The sequence below is a fragment of the Littorina saxatilis genome, unplaced genomic scaffold, assembly GCF_037325665.1.
Source record: "Littorina saxatilis isolate snail1 unplaced genomic scaffold, US_GU_Lsax_2.0 scaffold_398, whole genome shotgun sequence".
NCBI classification, from domain to species: domain Eukaryota; kingdom Metazoa; phylum Mollusca; class Gastropoda; order Littorinimorpha; family Littorinidae; genus Littorina; species Littorina saxatilis.
The window spans coordinates 87,006-96,296 of NW_027126259.1; positions in this window are offsets into that span (position 1 = coordinate 87,006).

Sequence of the window (9,291 nt, forward strand, 5' to 3'; positions counted from 1 at the left end):
AAAATGAAGTCTGAAGTCTGTCACCCTGAAGAAAAAATATGATAATTCACTGCACAAAATGTTATTTCGCTGGCAGGATATAAAGGTTAGATTCTTACTGAAAGCTAATTTGGCAATGAATGCATCTTTGATTAAAGCGTATGAAAAGGTCTGTGTGACGACATAAATATATTATCGTGCATACGTGAGAGACACCAACCATGACTTTACTAAACCGAACACTCACACGTCACTGTATCATGCAAATGAGGTCGTGTCAAACTAGTCTTGTAAGGAACAAATATCCCACTGATCATGATACGGCACACGTATTTTTGGGCTTGATTTTTCCCCTAGAAGAATGTTGAGAACTTACACGTCAAGCTATACTTTCTAGAGGGACGTCTTTTGTTTTGTCGTCAAGTATTAACGAGGCTTTTGAAGAAATAGAGGTTCCATAAGACGCGTCTTCAATTAATTTGGTTAACTCGACTGCTTTTTACACCCCCGGTATTGGGGTGTGTATAGGTTTCGGCCGATGTGTTTGTTTGTGTGTTTGTGTGTTTGTGTTCGCATATCGATCTCAAGAATGAACGGACCGATCGTCACCAAACTTGGTGAACAGGTTCTATACATTCCTGAGACGGTCCTTACAGAAATTGGGACCAGTCAAACACACGGTTAGGGAGTTATTGGTGGATTAAGATTATACAAGGACTTATAGAGAAACATATTCATGGTCAAAGGGAAATAACCTTCTCAGTTGGTGGCAGTGGGAATGGGTGCAGTGAGAATGGTTATTTCCCTTTGACCAACGGGGGTGTTTTTCCTACCTCCGAGGAATTTCTTGTTTTTTTTTAGCAACAGACACGCAAATACAGTATGTAGGATACACATAATACTGCATGGCTTGCTGTGTCATATCAGAGTTTTGCTTTTGCTCGCATTTCAATATTTAAACAAAAAATCAGCAAGTATATGAATCGGGTCCGACACACCAAGCGATGTAGTATTCTCTATGTACGTAATGTTTCTACGTGGATGAGAGATAGAGAGAGAGAGAGAGAGAGAGAGAGAGAGAGAGAGAGAGAGAGAGAGAGAGAGAGAGAGAGAGAGAGAGAGAGATTAAATCAAATCAAATCAAATCAAATTTTATTTTTCGAGGGTTGTGGCATAAGCAATACAACGAGCTTTTTTTCAACCAGCCCTCGCCCAGAGAGGGGACTAATCTAATCACATATTTACACGGATATTAACGTAGAAAAAAAGGTAGAGAAAAACAACAACATATTATGAATATTTACACATTACATATTATACACAAATATAAAGCGTCGTATATGTAACGTAGTGAAAACAATGCTGAATACACATGCATGAGTAAATGTGTTATTAATTTGAGTGTTTTTGTGTGGATATAATGAACACTGATGCTTTGGACAAATGAAAATATAACCAAACGAAGTCTTCCATCACTGTGATTTTTCGTAATTTAACATTAAATACAGTGAAAGGTGTTTTTTGAAAGTATTGAGACTCATTGGGACTCTCACAAATTCCGGGAGAGAATTCCACAGGACGCTACCAGAATAGGCTAAGCTTGATTTGAAGAGATCTATCCTTGGAATGGGGACGTTAAACTTTCGGTTTGGTTTGACTTTAAAGTTTGCAACGAAAGTTCGTGGTGCACGGCCGGAAAGTATTTTGTGAAGGAGCACGCCTTCATTTAATTTAAATCTTTGTTTTAGTGGGAGAATCTTAAGTTTCTTATAATCATCAAATACAAGACTGGATTGTTTCAGTAAAATTAGTTTCAGCGCTCGCCTATGTAAACTATACAATGGTTTTAAAATATTAGCACTGGCAGAGTCCCAGATGGTTGAACAATACTCTGTGATGGTTTGTATATATGCGTTAAAGTATAATAACCTTGAGTGCTGATCTAGAAAGTGTTTAATTCTATTCAACTAATATATTTTTCTGGACATTGTTTTACATACCGACCGAACATGATGGGCCCAAGACAAATTATTATCGATATTTACTCCCAAAACTTTATGATCTCCTACCTCCTCTATTGCGTCGTTACCAATTAATATGGAATGAGGATTGTTTTGTATGTTTTGTCTCTTTTGTCTTGTTGTTATTAACATGTATTTGGTCTTTTTAGGGTGAAGACTCATGTGGTTATACTCCGTCCAATGAATGAGATCATCTACACTGTTCTGCAACGATGAATAAACTTTGTCTAATTTTTTATCAGTAGTGTGGAGGGTCGTATCGTCAGCAAAGAGTTCGCAGTCATCATTAATACTAAGAGGAAGATCATTAATATACAGGGAAAAGAGTAGTGGTCCAAGGACAGAGCCCTGGGGAACCCCGTATAACACAGGTCTTTTGCTGGATACGGTTGAATTAACGCAGACAGACTGCTCTCGCCCAGCTAAGAAAGAGGAGAGCAGGCATAAGGTTTGGGGTGACATTCTATATTCAACTAATTTTCTTAATAGTAATTCATGATTAATAACGTCGAAAGCTTTAGCAAAATCGACGAATAAGACACCACAGAGTTGATTATTATTAATGCTACTAAGCCAACTTTCAAGAAGGTTTGTTAATGCTGTGTGGCACGAATGATTTTCTCTAAAACCTGACTGGTTGGAATGTATAAGATCGTATTTCTTCAAATGAGTGGTCAAGTGTGTAAATATGTGTTTTTCAAGTGGTTTTGATCAAACAGGAAGAATTGAGATTGGTCTGTAATTGGCGGGGTCAGAAGAACTACCTGATTTAAATAGCGGGATTACTTTCGCCTCCTTTAATTTGGTGGGAAAGTAGGATTTGTCAAGGCACAAATTATAAACATATGTAAGGGATTCTGCAATAAAAGGGGCAGACAACTTCAGAATTTTCCCATCAAGATTATCCAATCTTGAGAGAGAGAGAGAATCAGAATCAGAATCAGAATGTTTTATTCGCGGAAACACTGAATGGTTTTTAGCGAAAGGGTGTTGTGGGGTTGGGATGTCGACGTACAAAGCTTTCTGGATACCGAAACATGCACGATCGCGAAAAGATTCTCGCTACTGGAAGTCCGATAGCGAGTCAGTCTGTGCACACAGCTAGGTGTAGGGATGTGCACGTCCGTCACACGGGGGTCTTTGTTCGTTATTTCCATTAACAATGCAGGTCGAAGATCAGCCCAGGTACAGTCTCACGGCTGCCGCCAACACATTCAGGTCTCTGGTCGCCTGCCTTCTGTCTTCTGCGAAGTCGTCTTTGCTCAGAGGTTTCGACCTCTTCAGACAGCGCGCTGAAGAGTCTCTCATTTTGATGTACCAATCAGTCACTTTCCTTTCTCTTATGTCGTATCTTAGCACGATGTCGTCCGATTCGCATACAAGCACGTTCTGTTCAAAACGCTTGTCTAGCACCGCGTAGTGTATGGACTGGTTACGGCGGATGTCCCTCAGCCTTCTCTGCTTCTTCGTATTTGTCACTGCACCCACTTGTTCGTAGATATCATCTAGGAGAAAACCAGCCTGCTCTGCACTGTTCTCAATAACACGTTCCTCTTCTGTCTCCGAGTCCCCCTTCCGCAGCGCCTTCCCCTTCCCCTCACTCATCTCTGAATCCACTGCACTTTCTTCCACCAAGTCAGTGTTTTTGTTTACATAGCACGCATGCATGTCAGCCAGTGACCCAGTTTCAAAGTCAGTCGCCCGTTCGGCGATATCTAATTCACGGTTTTCACGTGCTGAATTGCCATAGTGATGCAATGGTGACAGCGATGGAATGCTTGCCTGCTCATACTGTGTGTCACATCTGTCATCTTTGCCTACACTTTCCTTTTCTGGCGTGGGGGAAAATAGGGGGGTTGGGCGAAAAAGGGGACTTGCCTGTTGTTCCTGTTGTTGTTCCTGTTGTTTGGATCTTGTGTAGGCTTCGGCCCTCATCGCATCACGTCGTAGCTGGCTGGGGGGCTTGCGACGAAACTGTTGTTTACTGGTTGAGTGAGCAGTAATGGCGGCTGTGCTGCTACTGGTCATTCGAAAAACAACGACTGTCTTGCTTCCTTCAGAGGCAACTTTCCAGGAAGTTAGCTGATTTTCAGCAAGCAGGGCCTCTAGCATGGCTTTTACTGCGGTTGGAAGTCCAGCAACAGACATTGTGGTGGAGTAATGAAGAATTTCGAGCTGGAAAGATCGCAGCAGTGAAAAATCCGCCCTGCTTGATCTCGTGCCGTCCCGCCGAGAGAGAGAGAGAGAGAGAGAGAGAGAGAGAGCGAGAGAGAGAGAGAGAGAGCGAAAGAGAGAGAGAGAGAGAGAGAGAGACAGAGAGAGACAGAGAGAGACAGAGAGAGACAGAGAGAGACAGAGAGAGATCAAATCAAATCAAATCACATTTTATTTTACGAGGGTTGTGGCATAAGCAATATAAACGAGCTTCTTTTCAACCAGCCCTCGCCCAGAGAGGGACTATTCTAATCTTAAATACATATATATATATATATACAAACGTAAAACAATTACAAAAGATAAGCATGACAGTAAAAAAAAAAATAATAATAAAAAAATAAAAAAAATAAAAAAAATGAAAATTAAAAAAAAGGCAGAAAAACTATTCACATGACTATACACGTTGTAGGCTATACAATTCTTGCGTTATGAAACACTGATGCTTTATGGACAGATATGATCAATATGAAAATAATCAGAACGAAGTCTTCCATCACTGTGACTTTTCGTAAGTTGACATTAAATGTAATGAGAGGTGTTTTTTGAAAGTATTGAGACTTGTTGGGACTCGAACTGATTCCGAGACAGAGAGAGAGGGAGAGAGAGAGAGAGAGAGAGAGAGAGAGAGAGAGAGAGAGAGAGAGAGAGAGAGAGAGAGAGAGAGAGAGAGAGACAGAGAGAGAGAGAGAGAGAGAGAGAGAGAGAGGGGGGGAAAGGGAGGTGGGGGAGGGGGGGGGTGTCACCACTGGATCATGATAGAAAATCGAAGGCAAAAGAGTTATCAGACGCGGAAAGGCACGGAGTTAGAAGGCACCCACTGACTCCTCTACCTTTAAAGCACACACACACACACACACACGCACGCACGCACGCACGCACACACACACACACACACACACACACACACACACACACACACGCACGCACCCACTGACTCCTCTACCTTTAAAGCACACACACACAGACACACACACACACACACGCACGCACGCACACACACACACACACACACACACACACACACACACACACACACACACACACACCAAGATACGGCCTTATTCTTTCTTTTCTTTTTTCATCTGTACGTAAAGATAACAATTCAGCTGGGAAGAGAATTCGATGCATACTAATACTCTGAAAAAAACTAGTTCAACCGAATTAAGCTTCGGCCGTGCAAGGGGGGGGGGGGGGGGGGGCATGACATCGAGACAGAAAGCAAACTCTTCTCCCTCTTCTCTCTCGGGCACCAGGCAAAAAAAAACCCAAGGAAAAACAAATAAAATGTGATTCGCTGATATGCTGTGTCTTGTCCTCTGGGTTAATTTGAAGCGAGGGGATTTTTTTTTTCTTTGGGGATCTTCGTCTGGTGTCGTTACGGAGAGTGTGTGTTTGTTTCGCCTTTCTGTCCTTGTATGGCTGGCTGGCTGGCTGACTGGCTGGCTGACTAGCTGGCTGACTGACTGACTGACTGACTGGTTGGCTCTGTCTGTTTCCCTGTCTTTGATTTATGCCTGTCTGTCTCTCTTAGTCGCTGCTTCCTGCCTCTTATATAGTATAGTATGTCTCTCCCTCTGTATTAATACGTCTCTGTATTTGTCGCTGTCAGTCTGTCTGTCAGTCAGTCTGTCTGTCTGTCTGTCTGTCTGTCTGTCTGTCTGTCTGTCTGTATTTCTGTCTTTCTGTCTGTCTGTCTTTATGTCTGTCATTCTGTCTGTATGTATGTGTGTCTGTCTGTCTGTCTGCCTTTCTGTCTGTCTGTATGTGTGTGTGTCTGTCTGTCTGTCTGTCTGTCTGTCTGTATTTCTGTCTGTCTGTCTGCATGTGTGTCTGTGTGTCTGTCTGTCTGTCTGTCTCTCTCTTTCTCACTCTCTCTCTCTATCTCTCTCTTTCTCTATCTCTCTCTCTATCTCTTTCTCTTTCTCTCTCTATCTCTCTCTCTATCTCTCTCTCTTTCTCTCTCTATCTCTCTCTTTGCCTAAAACCTTTATCCTTTTGTAATAAAGTTCTGAGTCTCTCTCTCTTTCTTTCTCTCTCTCTCTCTTTCTCTCTCCCCCTCGCTCTCCCTATCTCTCTCTCTCTCTCTCTCTCTCTCTCTCCCTATCTCTCTCTCTCTCTCTCTAGGTCTCTCTCTCCCTATCTCTCTCTATTGCGATTGACAATTGTCCTTTTATTGTCTTTATCTTTATGTCTTAGTTTAGCAGGGACAGATTGTAAGACTAGGCGTGAGCCTAAAATCTCCATCCTTGAGTAATAAAGTTCGTTCGTTCGTTCGTTCTCTCTCTCTCTCTCTCTCTCTCTCTCTCTCTCTCTCTCTCTCTCTCTCTCTCTCTTTCTCAGTCTCTCTCCCCCTCTCTCTCTCCCTCTTTCTCTAGCTCTCCCTCTCTCTCTCTCTCTCTTTCTCTCTCTCTCTCTCTCTCTCTCTCTCTCTCTCTCTCTCTCTCTCTCTCTCTCTCTCTCTCTCTCTCTCTCTCTCTCTCTCGTCCCCTTTGTGCCATGTCCCCGTGTCTATACCAATGAAACAGATCAATTACCATCAGTAAAACCCGTATAGTCTTCCGAACAGCACAGTAGCACTTTAAGACACAAATGACATGAGCTTGTCATCTTTTAGTGATCACAACTGTCAGTATGACTCTCTGATGAATATGAATGGTTCAGAAACGTATCTTTGGGCGAGGTGGTGAACTAAAAGGTGGTTGTGGATGAATTAACTGTGCTGGGTGTATAATGTAGAGGAAGCTCATCATGAGGCCCGAAAAAATGAAGACATAGATCGAGAGACGGTGGCAGATAGAAACACAGCGAGATATAAATACGAAAAAAGGCTGGTCAATTCTGACAACAACAACAACAACAACAACAACAACAACAACATAACATCTATATATATACGACTTGTGTCTGTCTGTCTGTCTGTCTGTCTGTCTGTGTGTGTGTGTGTGTGTGTGTTCGCTATGCCAAGCCATTGTTCTCGATGGATCTGCTTCAAATTTGGTGGGCATATTCAGGTAGACCCCGGACACAACTTGGTCGATGAGAATTTTCAACACGTGCTCTCAGCGCGCAGCGCTGAACCGATTTTGGTTTTTCTGTTCATCTTCCCAGATCCATTCCCACTAACTCTTCCTTATCTTCTCCAGTGTTTTGCGTTTATCTCCCTTCCTTCGTGTGGCGTCAATCCATATTCCCGTTACTATTTTTAGAAGGTCACAGTCCACAACGCTTTAATAATAATAATAATAATAATGGTGATTTCTATAGCGCTTTCGAACACACAAAGCGCTTTACAAAAGCAATAACAACATCATTACCAGAATGACGCCATTGACGGAATAGAACACAATCATAAACACTTTACAACAAAAACCAAAAACAAAACATAAATGTTACAAAAATCCAGAGGCTCTTACAGGAACGAACTCTCAGTATACACAACAATTATGATGCACACACACACACACACCCACCCACACATGTCCACACACACGCACACACACACACACACACACACACACACACCCACACATGTCCACACACACACACACACACACACACATGTCCACACACACACACACACACACACACAGTAAACATTGTTCATCCGAAAGTGCACATTTACAGGGTCGCGACAACTACATCATCATAGAATGCTTCTCTGAAGAGGTGAGTCTTGAGATTTGCTTTGAAAGAAGGCAGAGATGGACTGAGACGTAGAGACAAAGGGAGTTTGTTCCAGATATGATCAGCTGCGACTGAAAGACAGCGGCCACCATGATCGTCCCTCTGATACTTAGGAGCTTTGACAAATTTATTTTGGGAGGCAGAACGGACAACCCTTTCAGGATTGTTTTTCTGCACGAGATCGGACAGGTACTGTGGAGCCGTGCCCGCGGCAATTTGATAGAAAATGCAGCAGATCTTGTATTTAATTCTTTGTTCCACTGGAAGCCAATGTAGCTGTTTGAGTAGAGGCGTGACGCTTTGTTTCATAGGTGTTCGAAACACGAGTCTAGCGGCAGCGTTCTGAACTAGTTGCAGGGGCTTGGTGACAGATTTGGGACATTCAGCGAGCAGTGAATTACAGTAGTCTAATCTAGAGAGTATGCCGGAACAGACTAGTCTTTTGGTTGCGTCTTCGGTAAGGTACTGTCGAATGGAACCTATACGCCGGATCTCCATTCGCGCTGCTTTACATGTTTGGACTACATGCTGTTTCATGCTAAGATCTTTGTCAAAAAAGACTCCGAGATCACGGGATGTATCCGAGAACTTGATGTCAATATTGTTCAAAGAGATGGCCTGTGGGAGTTCTGAAATAGACTTAGCATGGGTAGGGGTGGAGTATGAAAAACGCATGGCTTCAGTTTTGTCGTCATTTAGTTTGAGTTTGTTCTCTTCCATCCATGCCCCGACATCTCTCACACACTCCTGTAGCGACAGAACCAAATCTGGGTACTTGTCATGTGATGCGGAATGATTGATCTGCGTATCATCTGCGAAGATTTCGTGTAGCACACAATGATTCTCTATGAGAGTTGTCAGCGGTGTTGTGTACATAATGAACAGCACCGGGCCTAACACAGAACCTTGAGGAACACCAAACACAAGAGAGGTTTCAGCAGATTGTTGGCCATCGATCAGAACAAACTGTTTCCTGTCTGAGAGATAATTTTGAATCCAAGAGAGAGCCATATCGCTAATGCCAAAGTAGTGCTCTAGACGATAAAAGAGAATGTCATGGTCTATCGTATCAAAAGCCGCAGACAGATCTAAAAGCAAGAGGACGGATGTTTTGTCCTGGTCTAGAGCGGTCAGAAGGTCATTCAAAATACGAAGAAGAGCCGTTTCCGTGCTGTGCCGTGGTCGATAGGCTGACTGGTGGGCACTAAGAAGGCTGTGGGATGAGAGATGTGAGGCAAGCTGTCGGAGAACAAGTTTTTCGAGAATTTTCGATAGAAAAGGAAGGTTTGAGACAGGTCTATAGTTTTTCAACTCGTTGGAATTGAGAGAAGCTTTCTTCAGCAGTGGTTTTACTAAAGCGGTTTTGAATTCCGTGGGGACAACGCCAGAA